Source organism: Hemiscyllium ocellatum, chromosome 2 (assembly GCF_020745735.1).
Source record: "Hemiscyllium ocellatum isolate sHemOce1 chromosome 2, sHemOce1.pat.X.cur, whole genome shotgun sequence".
Taxonomy (NCBI): Eukaryota; Metazoa; Chordata; class Chondrichthyes; order Orectolobiformes; family Hemiscylliidae; genus Hemiscyllium; species Hemiscyllium ocellatum.
In genome coordinates this window covers 28,732,875-28,751,039 of record NC_083402.1, presented here as the reverse complement: position 1 = coordinate 28,751,039, position 18,165 = coordinate 28,732,875, and the positions used below count along the sequence as shown (strand labels likewise).

General features: G+C 41.0%; 1 protein-coding gene across 4 annotated transcripts in view; it reads right to left on the bottom strand.

Annotated features, from left to right (window-relative positions):
- The window catches only part of LOC132822098 (storkhead-box protein 2-like), a 437,283-nt gene that overhangs the window by 57,712 nt on the left and 361,406 nt on the right, over positions 1-18,165 (bottom strand). The window lies entirely within an intron of this gene.

The following is an 18,165-nucleotide window of genomic DNA, read 5'->3' as shown; positions in this document are numbered from 1 at the left end:
GTCATGTCTCACAAACTTGATTTTGTTTTTTGAAAAAGTAACAAAGAGTACTGATGAGGGCAGAGCAGTTGACATGACCTATATGGACTTCAGTAAGGCATTCAACAAGGTTCCCCATGGGAGACTGATAAGCAAGGTTAGATCTCATGGAATAAGGGAGAACTAGCCATTTGGATACAAGTTAGAAGACAAAGGGTAGTGGTGGAGGGTTGCTTTTCAGACTGGAGGCCTGCGACCAGTGGAGTGCCACAAGGATTGGTGCTGGGTCCACTACTTTTCCTCATTTATGTAAATGATTTGGATGTGAACAGAAGAGGTATAGTTAGCAAGTTTGCTGATGGCACTAAAATTGAAGGTGAAGTGGACAGCGAAGAAGGTTACCTCAGATTACAATGGGATCTTGATCAGATGGGCCAATGGGTTGAGGAGTGGCAGATGGACTTTAATTTAGATAAATGTGAGGTGCTGCAGCGGTGTGTAATAACAACTCCACAACAGGTTGATAAAGAAAATATTTTTTCCATGTGTCTATTTAGGTACACATAAAAAGCCTCATGGCATTACTCAAAGTGCAGCAGGTGTATTCTTCTAAGTGTCGTGGTCAACATTTATCCCTCAATCAATGTCACTGAAGCAGATTATCTGGCTATTGTCTCAGTGCTGCCTGTAGGACATTGGCGTAATCAAGCTACCTGCTGTGTTTTCTCCATTACAACAGTGACCAGTCTTTAAAAGAAATTCACTGACTGTAGAGTGTTTGGGATGTCTTAAGATTGTGAAAGAAGTAGGATAAATGCAAGTCTTTGTCTCTGCAGTCCTTACTATGAAAGGATTGTCTTAAGAGCAAAGATTAACTGGGTCGGGACCTTATTCACTGGAATTTAGAAGAATGAAAGGTTCTGTAATTTAAATGTGTAGTGTACTTAAGGGGCTTGACAGGGTAAGTGTTGAGAGGTTGTTTCCCTCATGGAAGAATCAAGGACAAGACTGCATAGTCTCAGAATAAAGGGGCACCAATTTCAGACTGAGATGAGGAGGACTTCCTTCTCTGATGACTGTGAGTCTTTGGAACTCCTTGTCACAGAGAGCTGAGTATATTTAAGGCTGAGATAGACAGATTCTTGATCAGTACAGAATCGAGGGTTACAGGGAAAATGCAGAAAAGTAGATGTGAGGAATGTCAGATCAGTCATGATCCTATTGAACGGTGGAGCAGGCTTGAAGAGCCGAACAGCCTACTCATGTTCTTAATTTTTATGGTCATCTGGTCTTTCTTTTTTCTCTTTTTTGTGATAATTTGTTGATTTTTGTTCATAGTTTTGTTTTGCTGTTGGTCTCCTGTAAATTTGGTTTGTCATACTCAGGATTATTACTGAATATGAAATTACAGCTGCACATCTTTAATGCAAATATGGTGGAGATGTTCACATTATACTGTGAGGATTAATCTGTATTGTCTTCTCATGGGACCCATCTAGAACAGTCTTTTCTGTGAGTGGTGGTCAAGAAATACCACCATATCACTGGAGTCATTTCTAGGAAATAATGCATCGTACATGTCTATCACATGGATGTCAGGTGAGTACAAGACCAGGTTCTGCTAAAGGTGACTTCAATGTTTGAATATCAACACATTGCTGACCATCTATCCTTACAAGTGATAAAAGATAAATGGCTTGAGAAAATACTGGAGGGCTGACTGTAGAACTATACAAGATTAGAATGGTGCTAGAAAAGCACAGCAGGTCAGGCAACATCCAAGGAGCAGGAAAATCGACGTTTTGGGCAAAAGCCTTTCATCAGGAATGAGGCTGGGAGCCTCGGGGGTGGAGAGATAAATGGGAGGGGAGTGGGGCTGGGGAGAAGATCGCTAAGAGTGCAATAGGTGGATGGAGGTGGGGGTAAAGGTGATAGGTCAGAGAGGAGGGTGGAACGGATAGGTGGGAAGGAAGATTTACACATGGGCCAGGTCATGAGGATGATGCTGAGCTGGAAGGTTGGAACTGAGGTATGGTGGGGGAGGGGAAATGAGGAAACTGGTGAAATACACATTGATGCCATGGGTTTGGAGGGTCCTGAGTGGAAGATGAAGTGTTCTTCCTCCAGACACCGGGTGGTTAGGAGAGGCCCAGGACCGGTACGTCCTTGGCAGAGTGGGAGGGGGAATTGAAATGTTTGGCCATGGGGTGGTGGGGTTGGTTGGTGCGGGTGTCCCAGAGATGTTTTCTGAAGCGCTCTGTGAGAAGGCGTTCAGTCTCCCCAATGTAGAGGAGACCACATTGGGAGCAACTGGTAGAATAAATGACATGTGTGGAAGTGCAGGTGAAACTTTGATGGATGTGGAATGCTCCTTTGGGACCTTGGATGGAGGTGAGGGGGGAGGTGGGCACAGGTTTTGCAATTCCTGTGGTGACAGGGGAAGGTGCCAGGAGACTAGAGTGGGTTATTTGGGTGCGTGGACCTGACCAGGTAGTCGTGGAGGGAATGGTCTTTGCGGAAAGCAGAAAGGGGTGTGGAGGTAGTGTGTCCGGTAGTGGGGTGCTTGTGAAGGTGGCAGAAATATCAGCAAATCTCTCTACGTATAATCACATGGCATATTTCACTTGAGATCAGGGCAATTAATAGTTAAAACTTATAAATGCAAAGTTATTGCTCATATTCTAGAAGTAAATAAGGCTGAGTTTAATAGAGACTATCTTCAGCAAATAGAGCAAAATGGTCAATGATGTCATAAAATATCAGTGGGAGAAATTTAAAAAGTTAATTATGACTTCCAAGTGACACACATTCTACTTGTCAAAACATATAGTAAGAGGTGAGAGATAAAGTAAACAAAGAAAGCACACAAAAGTGCAAAAGCAAAGCACAGGTCCTATCGTACAAATTGAGAAATAATGCACATGATGCATATAATCACAAAGGAAGGGATTCCCATTTAAGAAAGAGATGAGGAGGAATTTATTTTCTGAGGGTAGTGAATCTGTTTTCTCTACCACAAAGGCTACAGAGAATGGGTCATTAAATTTATTCAAAGCTGAAATGGGCAGAGTATTAAACAGTTAGGGAATCAAGGGGTATGGTAAAAAAGGCAGAATAGTGAGGTTGAACGTTATCAGATCAGCAATGATCTCACTGGATGGCAGAGCAGACTTAATTGGTAATGGCCACCTATGCTTCCATTCGCCAATTTTGGTCTTGTGGTCTTCTGTTAAATAATTACTTTACATTAGCATGTGAAGTAGACTGTGGCATATTGTTAATGAAACCAGACTGGTGATCCAAAGACCTCGGCTGATCCTCCAGAGGTATGCATTCAAATCCACCAAAACATTTGGTGGAATTTAAATTACAATTAATAAATCTGGAATTGAAAGTTAGTATCAGTAATAGTGACCGTGAAGCAATCATCAGCTGTCATAAAAATTCAACTGTTCTATTAAGGACCCTTAGTGAAGAAAATCTGCTTTTCTAACCTGCTCTGACCTACATGTGACTCCAGACCTCCATTAATAAGGTTGAATTTTAACAGACCTCTGAAATAGCATAGATAGCCACTCAGTTCAAGGGGCAATTAGGAATGGGCAACAAATGTTGGTCTGACTGGTGATGCACATATCCTAGGAACGAATCAACTTATCCACAGAAAAAAAAGACTTGTATGTAACATCTTACATGATTGCAAGCTTTTCCAAAGGCTTTGCAGCAATTGAATAACTTCTAGCTGCAATGTGACGTAGGAAATGTGGCGACTAAGCTGCTGCAAGTTCACCCACACATCAATGTAATAATGACCAGGTAATCCATTTTTATGTTGTTAATTTGGGACACTAAGGGTGACTGCCCTGCTCTTCATCAAACGAGTGCTGTGGAAATGTTCATGTCCACTTGAGAGAGCAGATTGGGCTAGTTTAATGCCTCATCTGAAAGCCAGCACTTCCAATATACTGCACACCCTCAGTTGCTGAGCAATTCCACAACTAAGGGACTAGATCTAACCTCTACAGTCCTGTTGCTACGAACATTGGTGGCTAATTAAAAATTGGAGGATCAAGCTCCACAAATATCTCCATCCTTAATGATGGGTGGGGGCAGAGGGGTCATGGGTGCAAAAGATAAGGTTGAGGCATTGTTCAGCAAGAGGTGCCAACTGAATGATCTCTCTTGGCCTCCTCCAGAGATCACCAAGTCACTGGTGCCATTCTTCAATCAATTCCATTCATTCCACAAGATAGTAAGAAATGGCTAGAAGTTCTATGTACTGCAAAGGGTATGGGCCCTGTCAACATTTGGCGATAATACTGAAGACCAGGGGTCCAGAACACGCTGCACCCTAGCCAAGCTGTTCCAGTAGAGCTGTAACATTGGCTGACAATGTAGAAAATTGCTGAGGTATTTATCCTGTAAGTAAAAAGCAAAACAAATCCAACCTATCTAATTACTGCCCTATAAGTCTATTCTCAATCATCAATAAAGTGATGGAAGGTGTCATCAACAGAGATGCTGCCTGGCCTGCTGTGCTTTGACCAGCAACACATTTTCAGCTGTGATCTCCAGCATCTGCAGACCTCATTTTTTACTCGCAGTTTTATCAAGCAGCACCTGCTCAGCAATAGCCAGCTCACTAATGCTCAGTTTGGATTCCACCAGGGCTACTCAACATGACTGCATTACAGTTTTAACTCAAGCATAGACAAAACAGCTTAGTTCCAGAGAAAAGGTGAGTGTAACTGACTTTGACATCAAGTCCACATTTCATCAAGGAGCCCTGACAAAACTGGAGTGAATGAGAAGCAGGGGGTAAGATCTCTACTGGTTGGAGTCATACCTGGCTCAAGGGAAAATGGTTGTGGTGGTTGGAGGTCAGTTATCTCAGCTCTAGGACATCTCTGAAGATGTTTCTCAGGATAGAGTCCTAGGCATAACTGTTTTGTCAATGACTTTCTTGCTTCATGAGGTCAGAAGAGGGGACACTTGCTGGTGTTCAGCACAGTTTGGAACCTTTTGGTACTAAAGCTGCATTACTAAATGCAGCAAGATAAGGACATTATCAACGTTTGGGCACTTGTACCACGCAAGTGCCAGACAATGACTACATCTTACAAGAGAGAATCTAACAATTATTTCTTCATATTCAATAGTATCACAATCTCTGAATTCCCCCAGTATCACCATTCTTGAGGTTAAGATTGACCAAAAATTGAACTGAACCAGTCATATAAATACTGTGGCAACAACAGCAGGGCAGAGGCAGTGAAGAATTCACCTTCTGGCTCCACAGGCCCTGCAAACTATATACAGTGGTGCTGGAAATTATAATAGTTAGATGATTGGTTTTGACTGGCACAGATTTTATAGGCTGAATGGCATTTTTCTATGCTGTACTATGAATATAACAAGACGTGAGTCAATAATAGGATGAAATACTCTCCACTTACCTAGACGTATGCACCCAGACTTGACACGTAGAGGACAAAACAGCTCACTTGATTTGCAACCTCTTCTCAAGTATTCAATCTCTCTATCACCTCTACTCAGTAGCAGCAGAATGAACCATCTACAAAACACACTGCAGATATACATCAACAAGTCACCTTAAACACCACAGTCCAAAGCCACCACCACCACCATCTAAAAGGACAAGGGCAGCAGATACATGGGAACACTACCAACTGCAAGTTCCCTTCCAAGCCACTCACCATGCAGACTTGGAAATATAATATCATTCCTTCAGTGTCACTAGGTTAAAATCCTGGAACACGCTTCCTCATGGCATTATGGACCTACGTACACTAAATGAACTTCAGCAGTTTAAGAAGGTAACACACCACCTAAAGGGGAGGGCAATAAATTCTGTCCCAGCCAAGTGATGCTTACATTGCAATAGCAAACAAAAAAAGCATTACACAGGAATGTCTGTATGAATTTTGTGCTCAATCCCTGTAGAACATTAACCCATAATCTTCAGACTCAGAGATGAAAGTGTAACTGAGTCACATGATAGTGCCAACATTGTTGAGCTGTCAAGAAAACTAACACTGAATACAACCAAGGATGCGGCAAAATTAATATAAACAAAAAAGCAGTAATGTACAATATACTGACACTACGGAGTGAGAAATCTCCAGACTTAAATGATACATATTTCAAGGTTCTAAAGGAGTTGGTAAGTCCTAATGATAATTTTTCACAGTTCTCTTGATTTGAGAGTAATTTGTTTAGAAATGGAAAGTGCATATTTGACTATGCCACCATAAGAAAGGTGAGAGAGGGTTCAAAAATGTAATGACAAATCAATTAGCTGAATGTCTGTTTTTTATGGAAATTACTAGAATCGTAATTAAACGTAGGGTGTAATGGATTCCTGAAGGCTAAACTAAGCCTGACAAATCTGACTAAATATTTTGAAAAGGTTATTGAATTATTGGGCAGGGAAATGTCTTATCATTGTTATTAATGTGGATTTTCAGTTCACATTTGATAAAACTATTCATAAGACAGTGTTAGCTAAAGTCAAAGCTCATGGAATTGAAGGCAAATTATTGATCTTGATGAGGAAAATTGGCTGACTGACAGGGGGCAGAGACAAGCAATTAATGAGCATATACTGTAAGTGATGAGGGCATTTGTGGGACAGCTGTCATGTCCCTACCTCATGGCCAGGAGGCTGGGTTTATGTCCCACCTGCTCCAGTGGTGTGTCTCAACATGTCTGAGTAGGCTAATTAAAGATACCTGTACTCTAATTGGCCACACTGGACTAGTTATGTCCCACAAGACTCTGTGTTGTGACCTCAACTCGTCACGATATTTGTGAACAACTTAGATAATGGGACAGAAAGCCACATATCCACATTTGCCAGTGAACCACAGATTAGGCAGCATTATAAGCAATGTGAATGGAATTACAAAATTATAAAGAGGTATTGATTGATTAAGTGAATTAACAAAACTGTGGGAAAAAATTCCAATACAGAGAAACTTATGACCTGTAATGGATGGGCACATGGTATATCCTAAATGGTGAAAAGCTGACATAGTGCACTTCCAGACAAATTGGCCTGGGTGTGTGGGCGCTAAGGAGAGAATGCAGGTCTAGGTATGTAAGATATTAGAATGGTACAAAGAGGTATTGAAAATAATCCAAACATCTGACAGAATGCAGGTCCTCGTGCCTAGAGGACTTAATATAAGGAGACAGAAGTCATGAGTCAGCTACTGCAAAGTTCTGGATAGACCAACATGTGGAATACTTGGAGCAGTGTCAACAAGGTATCCTTTAGGATAGAAGTACTGACCATGGAGGGAGCACAGCATTGATTTGCCAGAATGATACCTGGACTTCAAGGGTTAAATAAGGAGGAAAGATTATGCAAATTAGATTACATTCTCAACAAATTAGAAGGTTAAGCATATTTTAAAATATTAAGGGCAACAGAGAAGCTTGATAGAGGTAAGTTATTTCTGCTGGTTTAGAAGTCTAGAGTCAAGGGGTATAATCTAATTTCAGGGATGGAATTAGGAATCACCTTGACACACATAGATTGTCACATACACAGTTTAGAACTCTTTTCTGCAAATGGTAATTTATGCTGGATTACTTATTAAAGTATGAGGTTTCAGGAATTTTATGAAATACAAGATTAATGGATTTGGGACAAAGGGAGGAAGCAGAAAGTAGGAAACCAGAAACTGGTTAGTTTAATGTCTCTTGTTCAGTATAGAATCCATTATGAAGGAAGTAATATGTGACAGTTGCAAAGTTAAAGCGCAATCCATTGTAGGTTCAGCATACTTTTATGAAAAGTAAATTGTGTACGACTTATTTCATAGTGTTTTTTGAAGATGAATAGGAAGTGTTTGGAGGGATATGGGCCGGGTGCTAGCAGGTGGGACTAGATTGGGTTGGGATATCTGTTCGGCATGGACGAGTTGGACTGAAGGGTTTGTTTCCATGCTGTACATTTCTATGACTCTATGCAACAAACAAAGTGAATAATGGGTATCCTGTCAATGTACTATACCTGGATGTCCAGAATACATTTGATAAGATGCAGCACAAGAAGTCAATAGACAAGGTAATTTCACATGGGTAGAGGTAATTTATTTGCTTGGATAGAGGATAGGCTAACCAATAGAAAGCCTAACATTAAGATAAATGGGTCTTTTTCTGGTTGGAAAAAATGTAACTAACTATTTACAATCTATGTTCATGACATGGATGCAGGAGTAGAAGATACAATATAAAATTTACTGAATGCACTAAATAGGTGGGAAAATAGATTGCAATAGAGAAGAAATCTACAAATGCATATGGATAGGTTAGGGGAATAGGCCAAAATTTGCCAATTGGAGTTTAATATGAATAAGTGTGAGGTCATTCATTTTGCTCAAAAGAAAGAAAAGGCAACCTATTCATCGAAACGAAGAAAAACTTCATAATGTTTTGGTGCAGAGGGATCTAGATGTGCTTGGGCATGAATCGCAGACAACCAGCATACAGGTACAGCAGGTAATAAGGAGGGCAAATGAAATTCTAGCATTTATTGCTAAAGAATTAGAGTATAAAAGTATGATGTGGAGGTGCAGGTTTTGGACAATGGTAGACAAAGTAAAAAATTACACAACACCAAGGTTATAGTCCAACAGGTTTGTTTGAAAGCACTAGTTTTCAGAGTGCTGATCCTTCAGCAGGAAACTAGTGGAACAGGATCATAAGACACAGAATGTATAGCAAAAGATCACAGAGATCAAAATGATATATTGAACAAACCTTGATTGCTGTTAGGTCTTTCAACTTTCAGAATGAGGTGCAGGTTTTGGTTCATTAATAATAATTAGACTACATTCCCTACAGTGTGGAAACAGACCCTTCGGCCCAACAGGTCCACACCGACCCTCCGAAGAGTAACCCACTCAAACCCCTTTTCCCTCTGACTAATGCAACTAATTGACAATTTAAGCATGGCCAATTCATCTTTGGACTGTGGGAGGAAACCCATGCAGACATGGGGAGAATGTGCAAACTCCTCACAGATAGTCACCCGTGGTTGGAATCAAACCCGGTGCTGTGAGGCAACAGTGCTCACCATTGAGCCACTGTGCCACCTCATTGCATGCATTGCATGACACTGTGATCTTTTGCTATAAATTCTATGTCTTATGATCCAGCCCCACTAGTTACCTGATGAAGGAGCAGCGCTCTGAAAGTTAGTACTTCCAAATAAAGTAGGAGTTTGCACATTCTCCCCGTGTCTGCGTGGGTTTCCTCCGGGTGCTCCGGTTTCCTCCCACAGTCCAAAGATGTGCGGGTCAGGTGAATTGGCCATGCTAAATTGCCCGTAGTGTTATGTAGGGGTATGGGTGGGTTGCGGGTCGGTGTGGACTTGTTGGGCCGAAGGGCCTGTTTCCACACTGTAAGTAATCTAATCTAATCTAAACCTGTTGGATGATAACCTGGTGCTGTGTGATTTTTAACAGTATTAAAGTAGGGAAGTGTTACAACAGTATAAGGCATAAATGAGACCACACCTTTTTATTTTGGAGTATTGCATATACATGTGGTCCCCTTGTTTGTGTTATGGACTAGGCCAGACCACTCAAAACATTCTTAAGCAAGCAGCCCTAGACCTAACTTTGCAATTTGTTTTGATAAGTGTACAGTGAAAATTACCCAGAGTAAGATAGCTAGGTTGACCATTAGATTTGAAAACAGACAAAGACATTTATTCACAAAATTACACAATGAAACACAAAGAACAGAATAAGGAACCCCTACAGAACTCAATCTATCCAAACTAGACTTACTTATGCTGTTCTGAATATACACAACATTCCCAATAAGCAAACTCCCTTTAAAACCCAGTATAAATGGAACACATGCTTACAGGTTGAAGTCGAAGAGCAGAAAAGAGAGAGAGTTTCCACATAGCTCCCTGTTGAACTTCCAGTTCAAGACTGAACTAAAAACAGCTCAGTTCAGCTCAGCTAACTAGAGAGCTGACCACTTCCCTCTGTTTATACAGGTCACTTCTAAAGCATGACCATATTGGCCTGAAGTCTCATCTGTTTACATATAAACAGAAAGCCTCTCAAAATCCTTTTCATCTCTGTAACAAATCAGACCAATCAGAGCCCGGCCTGGTTTATTGCCCCTCTGAAAAAAATCAAGGACAGAGCCTCCTTGAGCCAAGGAACAGCTTTTAGGGAAAAAAAGGACTAGCTTTGTGACATCTCCCCCTTTAAAAAACTGAACCATTAATACCAAAAGATGGCTTCATTTTTAACACTTCAAAACCCTGGTTGTAGTTTAAACACACATACACACTACACTAACTATAAACATGCAAATATGCATAACCACATGCAGATACTGGCTGCGATACACCCACCACTGAACGCCTCCGTATCTCATTTGAATCTTGATAAGGCATCGACAATCACGTTTTCATGACCTGCCACATGCACAATTGTCAAATTGAATGGTTGCAACAACAAACTCCATCTAAGCAGTCTGGCATTTTTGTCCTTAAATTTTTCCACAAATGTCAATGGGTTATGATCAGTGTATACGATTGTCTCAGATGCATTGCTGGTAACATAAACACTGAAATGTTGTAATGCCAACACCAAGCTTAAAGTCTCTTTCTCCACTGTTGAATATTTCTGTTGATGAATGTTCAACTTCCTGGAAAAAATACCCGATGGGTCTTTCTATTCCCTTGTCATCCTCCTGCAGACCGCACCGACAGCTACATCACTGGCATCGATAGCTATCTTGAAAGGCTTTGTGTAATCCGATGTGGACAATACTGGGGCAGTTATAACACAGTGTTTAGGTTGTCAAATGCCTTTTGATGGTCCGCTGTCCACTGAAACTTCTTGCTCTTTTTTAATAATTCGGTGAGTGGAGCAGCCACACTGCTAAGGCTCAACACAAATGTTGGGTAAAATCCATTCAACCCCAGGAACTGTAGTACTGCTTTTTTTGTCAACGGTATGGGAAATTCCACAATTAGTTTCATTTTTGCAACTCGTGGGGGCACTTGTCCATGTCCAATAACATGATCCAGGAAGGTGACTTGGGCTTTGGCAAATTCACTTTCAGCTAGGTTTACCACTAAGATGGTCTTCTGAAGTCGATTGAACAAGTTCGATAAATGCTGTAAATGTTCCTTCCACGAGTGAATAAAAAAATCACGAGGTCATCAATACACACCACACAGTTGGGTAATTCGGCAATAACCTTATTAGTCAGGGTCTGAAATGTGATTGCAGCATTTTTCATACCAACTAGCATGACTTTAAACTGATATAGTCCATCTGGCATTACGAAAGCTGAAATGGCCTTTGCTGTCTCTGACAGAGGTACTTGCCAGTAGGCTCTGAGCAAGTCCAATTTAGAAATGTAAGTTGCTTGTCCCACTTTTCAATACAGTCCTCCAACCGTGGAATTGGATATGCATCAGTCTTTGTAACGGCATTGACTTTGCAGTAGTCTACACATGACCGTTAAGTACCATCTGGCTTTGGCACCATCACTATGGGTGAGCTCCAGTCACTGTAACTCACTTTGATTATTCCATCTTGGAGCATGCGCTCTATCTCCTTCTCAACCTGTGCCAGCTTTAAAGGGCTATGCCCATAAGGATGTTGCTTAATTGGAACAGCATCTCCTAAATCTACATCGTGCACAATTAAGTTAATACTTCCCAGTTTATTTCTGCATATCTCCCCATGTGATAGTAATAACTCTTTCAGGCCATTTTGATTTTCTTGTGGAAGGTAACTCAATAATTTATCTGAATGTTTCACAACTTCTTCATTGTCCAATTTGATTTGAGGAATGTCCAATTCAGAATCCTCTGAACGTGGTTCTTCCTTCTGTGCTGTAATCATTAACACCTTCTCCTCTTGCTTTCCTTCCCTATCAAAATACTTTTTGAGCATACTCACACAACACACCGTATGAGATTTCTTCCTCTCTGAAGTCCTTATCAAGTAGTTCACCTCACTCAATTTTTTCTCAATTTGATAAGGTCCACTAAACGTTGCTTTTAAAGGCTCACCTGTTACTGGATATAACACCAATACCTTATCCCCAATTGCAAAATTGTGAAATTGTGATTTCTCATCCACCTCCTGTTCCATTGTATGCTGTGATACCTTTGAATGCTGTCTAGCCAACTCTCCAGCTCTATTTAATTGTTCTCTAAAACTTCATACATAGTCCAAATGAGTGGTCTCTGAATTCTTCCTTATTAGTTTCTCCTTAATCAATTTTAATCATAATCTTACTTCATGCCCAAATATTAATTCAAATGGACTGAATTTGATCGATTCATTCAATGCATCTCTGATCACAAAAAGTACAAGCGGAACTCCCTTATCCCAAGCATCTGGATAATCCTGACCATAAGGTCTTAACATGGTCTTTAGTGTTTGATGCCATCTCTCTAGTGGTCCCTGTGATTCAAGATGGTACACAATAGATTTGAATTGCTTTATTCCCAAGTTATTCATAACCTCCTTGAATAGTTTGGACGTGAAGTTTGATCCTTGATCTGACTGGATCTCTATTGGTAGTCCGTATCTAGTAAAAAATGTAGGTAATTCTTCTACAACCCTTTTAGCTGTGATGTTGCTTAATGGGATTGCCTCTGGAAATCTAGTCGACACATCCATTATTGTTAATAAATACTGATTTACACTTGTTGTTTGAAGTTGGGGACCTACACAATCAATCAAGACTTTTGTGAAAGGTTCCTCAAATGCTGGAATAGGTATTAAAGGTACAGGTTTTATAACTGCCTGTGGTTTTCCAATTAACTGGCATGTATGACACATCTGGCAAAATTCAACCACATCCTTGTGTTGTCCAGTCCAGTAAAAATGTATTTGTATTTTAGCTTGTGTTTTACTCACCCCTAAATGACCTCCAAGTGGTAGCTCATGCTCCACTTGCAGCACCTCCCTTCTATACCCTACTGGCAAAACAACTTGATGAATCCCTGCCCATTTCTCATCTGCTTGAATTTGTGATGGTCTCCATTTCTTCATTAAGACATCTTTTGTTAAGTAATAACACACTGGCATGCATTCACTTTTATTCTCAGCAAATGCCTGTTTTAACTCCTCATCTCTCTGCTGTAATTCAGTCAGCTTAGTTGAGCTTAAAATACTGGCATGTTTACCTATTTGCTCCTTCTCTGTTCCACTAATCTGATCAAATCAAGTTTCGGATGACACTACGTTAGCTTTTTTGTCTGTGCCTTTTGATCTCTCTTCCTTCAGCTTGTGCTTCCATAATCGTGTGATCACACCATCAGGGAAAATTCCTGGATAAACATTCCCCAGGTCTACAGTTGCCTGCGTCTCCACGGTCTTTTCAACTAGAGTAGGCAGCACGCCTACCAGTGAATCTGCAATTGCAAGGACAAATTGTACTCCTGGTGCTGAGAGTTTGTCCAGTAGTCCTACTACAAATTCTCCACTTTTCTCTGGACTCTCTAGCCTCACTTTACATAATTGAGCACCTTTTGTCTCACCATGAATTCCTGTTACCAGTATCTTCTCTGGCAATAGTCTCTCAGGAGTGCATATCTCCTCATCCTTCAGCATTACAGACTGAGCGGATCCTGTGTCCCTTCATATTGTAACCTCCTTACCTATTACTCCTGGCCTGTGTGAATAAAATTTACCCTTGCATATATATTTTTTAAGCAGATCTGGCACTTCCTCCTTCATCAACCTCTGAACATCTTGTACACTCTGAGGCAGTTGTCTAACTCCCCTTGTGCTTTTTGTTACTACTCCATCAAAGCGTCCAGGCTTGTCTGGTTTTCCTACCTCTGGCTTTCTCCTCGTCCACCAACACTGATTTTGTGTGGCCCACTTTATTACAATGAAAACACCGGAACCTTTTAACTTCTTTGTCCCCCTCAAGGGTTTCTCTTTTACCCTGTGGTAAATTCTCCTTATGATCTTCACTGAGATCTACCTTTCCCTTTCCATGTGAGGATTTCTCTTTACCCCAATTTCTATCCCTCATGGACTGTAATTGATTCTGGAAGCCAAATTGAGTTTTATGGACTAGCTCAAAATCATCAGCTGCTTCAGCTGCTAACCTTGCTGTTTTAACTCTCTGCTCTTCCACATGAGTTTGCACTACTTCAGGAAGTGAGTTTTTGAATTCCTCCAAAATAATTACCTCTCTAAGGGTGTCATAGGTTTGCTTGATTTTTAAAGCTTTCATCCAAATATCAAACTCAATGTAGGTTTGACCAGGTTCCCTCCTCAGATTCCTGAAATGTTGTCTGTAGGCCTCTGATACAAGCTCATATGCACTTAAAATGGCTTTTTCACCTCCGCATACTCCCCAGATACCTCCTCTGATAGTGATGCGAATACCTACTAGCCCGGCCAACAGGTTTTTTTGGATCAACAAAACCCACATTGCCACTGGCCACTGCATTTGTTTAGCCACCTTTTCAAATGAGATGAAAAAGGCTTCCACATTCTTCTCATCAAATTTAGGCAATGCTTGAACATAAACAGCTTCTCACTAGGCTTCTGACTACTAGGGGCTTGCTCATCCTCACTCTCTTCCTCACTAAGCCTACCCTCAGCCTTTATCTCCAGCCTTTTTAAGCTGACTTTCCTTTTTAAGTGTCAGTTTCTGAATTCAAAAGCTCTCTCCTTTTCTCTCTGTTCTGCTGCTCTCCTTTTCCCTCTCTTCTGTTTTCAATTAGAACTCAAACTGTTTCATTTCTGCTGCCCTTTCCTTATCTCTCACCTCTAACTCAAGCTGCTTCATTTGTAATTGAATTCTTGCCATCTCTATAGATTCTGATGGTTTCTCCAGCAAGTTTAAATGCTGAGATACTGCTGTAATGATCTCTCCTTTCCTCACAGAAGCAGGCAGTTCCAATTTCAGCATCTCTGCTAGTTCTTGCAACTTGGTCTTATTCACTTTTTGCAAAACCTCCAAAGTTACTGCACCCACATCCAGAAAACTTTTGGCGACTGAAAAAGCCATTACTATCCCAAGCTTTGTCTACCCAACCAAACCGACACCCGAAATAAAGACACCAGCACCTACCACTCGCTGTTTAAAATCCCGCAAAAGAGCCCCCAATCTGTTATGGATTAGGCCAGATGACTCAAAACATTCTAAAGCAGGCAGCCCTAGATCTAGCTTTGCAATTTGTTTCAGTAAGTGTACAGTGAAATTACTTGGAGTAAGATAGCTAGGTTGACCACGAGATTTTAAAACAGATAAAGAAATTTACTCACAAAATTACACAATGAAACATAATGAACAGAGTAAAGAACCCCTACAGAATTCAATCTATCCAACTAAACTTACTTATGCTGTTCTGAATATACACAGCAATCCCAACAAGCAAACTCCCTTTAAACGTTGAAGTTGAAGGGCAGAAAAGAGAGTGTCCACACAACTCCCTGATGAACTTCCCAGTTTAAGACTGAATTAAAAACAGCTCAGTTCAGCTCAGCTAACTAGAGAGCTGACCACTCCCCTCATTTTATACAGGTCACTTCTAAAGCATGACCACTTTGGCCTGAAGTCTCATCTGTTTACATGAAAAGTCTCAAAATCCTTTAAATCTCTGTACAAAAAACCAGACTGAGCAGAGCCTGGCCTGGTTTATTACCCCTCTGAAAAAATCAAGGACAGTCTCCTTGAGCCAAGGAACAGATTTTATAGAAAAAAAGGACTGGCTTTGTGACACTTGAAGAGGGAGGTAGTTACTTTGGAGGCAGTTCTCTCAAGATTAATAAGAGAAAATCTAATTGAGTTGTATAAAATGCTAAAGGGGATTGACAAAGTAGACATAAGAAAGGATATTTCCTCTTGTGGGCAACTTTGGTCTTAATCTTAGGCTAAGTGGTAGCAGATTTAAAAGAGAGACAAGGAAGAATTATTTCCCTCAATGGGACTGAATCTGTAAAATTCGCTACCTGAGAATGTGCTGGATGCAGGGAAATTAAGTAAATTTAAGGAGAACTTTTCATTAGCAAGATTGAAGGATTATGGGGAGGGAGCAGGAAAGTGGAGTTGAGGCCAAGCTGAAATCAGTCACAATCATACTGAATGGTGGAGAAGGTTCAACAGGCTAAATTGCCTTGTCCTGCTCCTTGTCCTTATATCCTTATATGGAGCTAGGTCATAAATTAGCCAAAATATGTTTCAGTAATGACAAAGCAGATTCAAGGGAATTGTCAGCATAGTTTATGAGCTAATATACCAATACAAACCTGAAGCCATTCAACATTACTAGGTGCACATCACTGAGGTAACTCATTAACATTCAATTGACAGTCCACCATTGCTAATTATTTGGGTTCTGCAATGCCAAATAAAGAGGTGAAATGGCCAGGTGCAGATGCATCCAGTTCCAGCTGTTTTACATTGGATGCCATTGTGAAGCAGTTAGTCTGTGTCTAATGAACAGCTTCTGGAAGGATGCAGAGCAGGCAAAGCATGAAGAACAGTACATTTTTAAAAAAATCATTCCTGGGATATGGGCAGCACAACATGGATTAGCAGTAATTAGCTATCCAAATTACTCCTTTTATTCCTGATGAAGGGCTTTTGCCAGAAACATCGATTTTGTTGCTCCTCGGAAGCTGCCTGAACTGCAGTGCTCTTTCAGCACCACTAATCCAATATCCCAATTAAGAGTAAATCACATTGTTGTGAATCTGGAGTCACATGTAGGCCAGACGAGGCAAGGATGGCAGATTTCCTCCCATGGAGGCCACTCACAAAACAGATGGGTTTTTACAAATATCAACTATGATTACACAGGCACCATTAGACTAGCTTTTTAATTCCAGATTTCTATTGAAGTAAAACCATCTGCCATGGTGGGATTCAAACCCATGTTCCAGAACATTATTCTGGCATTTTGGACTACAAGACCAATAACAATATCACTACACTCCCTACTCCACTGTTTTCTGAGTTGATACCACTGATGCTATTCTGCAGCCAAATGCTTCAGCTACCACTTCTTAATCTCAGACAACTGAAAATGCATTGTGCATCAGAAATTATTCCTCCCATCAACTCTATTTAAATGGGTCAACAGCTGCTTGCAAGTTGGTTGCCAGTTGAGTTTGCTTCATGGAGAGTTGTCCCATGTGAGTGAATAGCATGCGCAGAGGGCATGTGGTGTTGCGGATTGATGTGGGTCACAGAGGTTAAGGGAAGATGTTGTAAGTAATAGTGAGAGTGGCAAAGCATGAGCCTTGGTGAGAGATGAGTACAATAGCAGAGTTACAATGAGTGCGAGGTATCCAACAAATTGGTAGCACTTATGCTAGCAGGGTGGGAAAGGGTATTGACTTTCTTCCTACATTGCTGAGCATTTCTTGAGACAGCTGAGAATGCTTTAACAGGGGTGGCAACCTTGGATCAGTCTGGCATGGTCTGGTGTTGTCGCCTTCTCAGCTAGTCCTGGAGAAGAGGAAGTCCTGCCTCTGCATCACCCAGTCCACCAGGATCACCACGACCCTACTTACAAAGAAAGATACAAATTTCTCCCAGCTGCCATGTCTGGGGCAATACATGAACCATACATGACAGTTCTGGACAGACAGTGCTGGAAGTCGTGGATTCGCTCACCAAGCCAAGTTTTGTCGCCTCACTGGGTGACATCATCAGTGCATTTCTTATAAGGTGTTGGTGCTCTGTCCTGCCTGGTATTTATGTGACTCTGTTTGTTGGTACTTCTGATTCTGTACCTGAATAGTTTGTATACAGGGCCCAGTTCAATGTGTGTATTGATTGAGTTCCAACTGGAGTGCCAGGCTTCAAGGAATTCTCTGGGGTGTCTCTGTTTTGCATGTGCAAGGATGGTTACATCGTCCCAGTTGAATTTGTATCCTTCATTGTCTGTGTGGTTGGAAATGAGAGAGTGCTGGTCATGTCTGGCAGTGGCAAGCTGATGTTCATGCACTTGTATGGTCAGTTTTCTTCCTGTTTGTCCTATGTAGTCTTTTTCACAGTCTTTGCAGAGTATCTTGTAGATAATGTTCATTCTGTTGGATGTGGATATCGAGTTTTTAACCATTGTGAGGAGCTGATGAAGATGTTTACTATTTGTGGGCCACTAAGATTCCCAGGGATCTGAGTGGTCTGGTT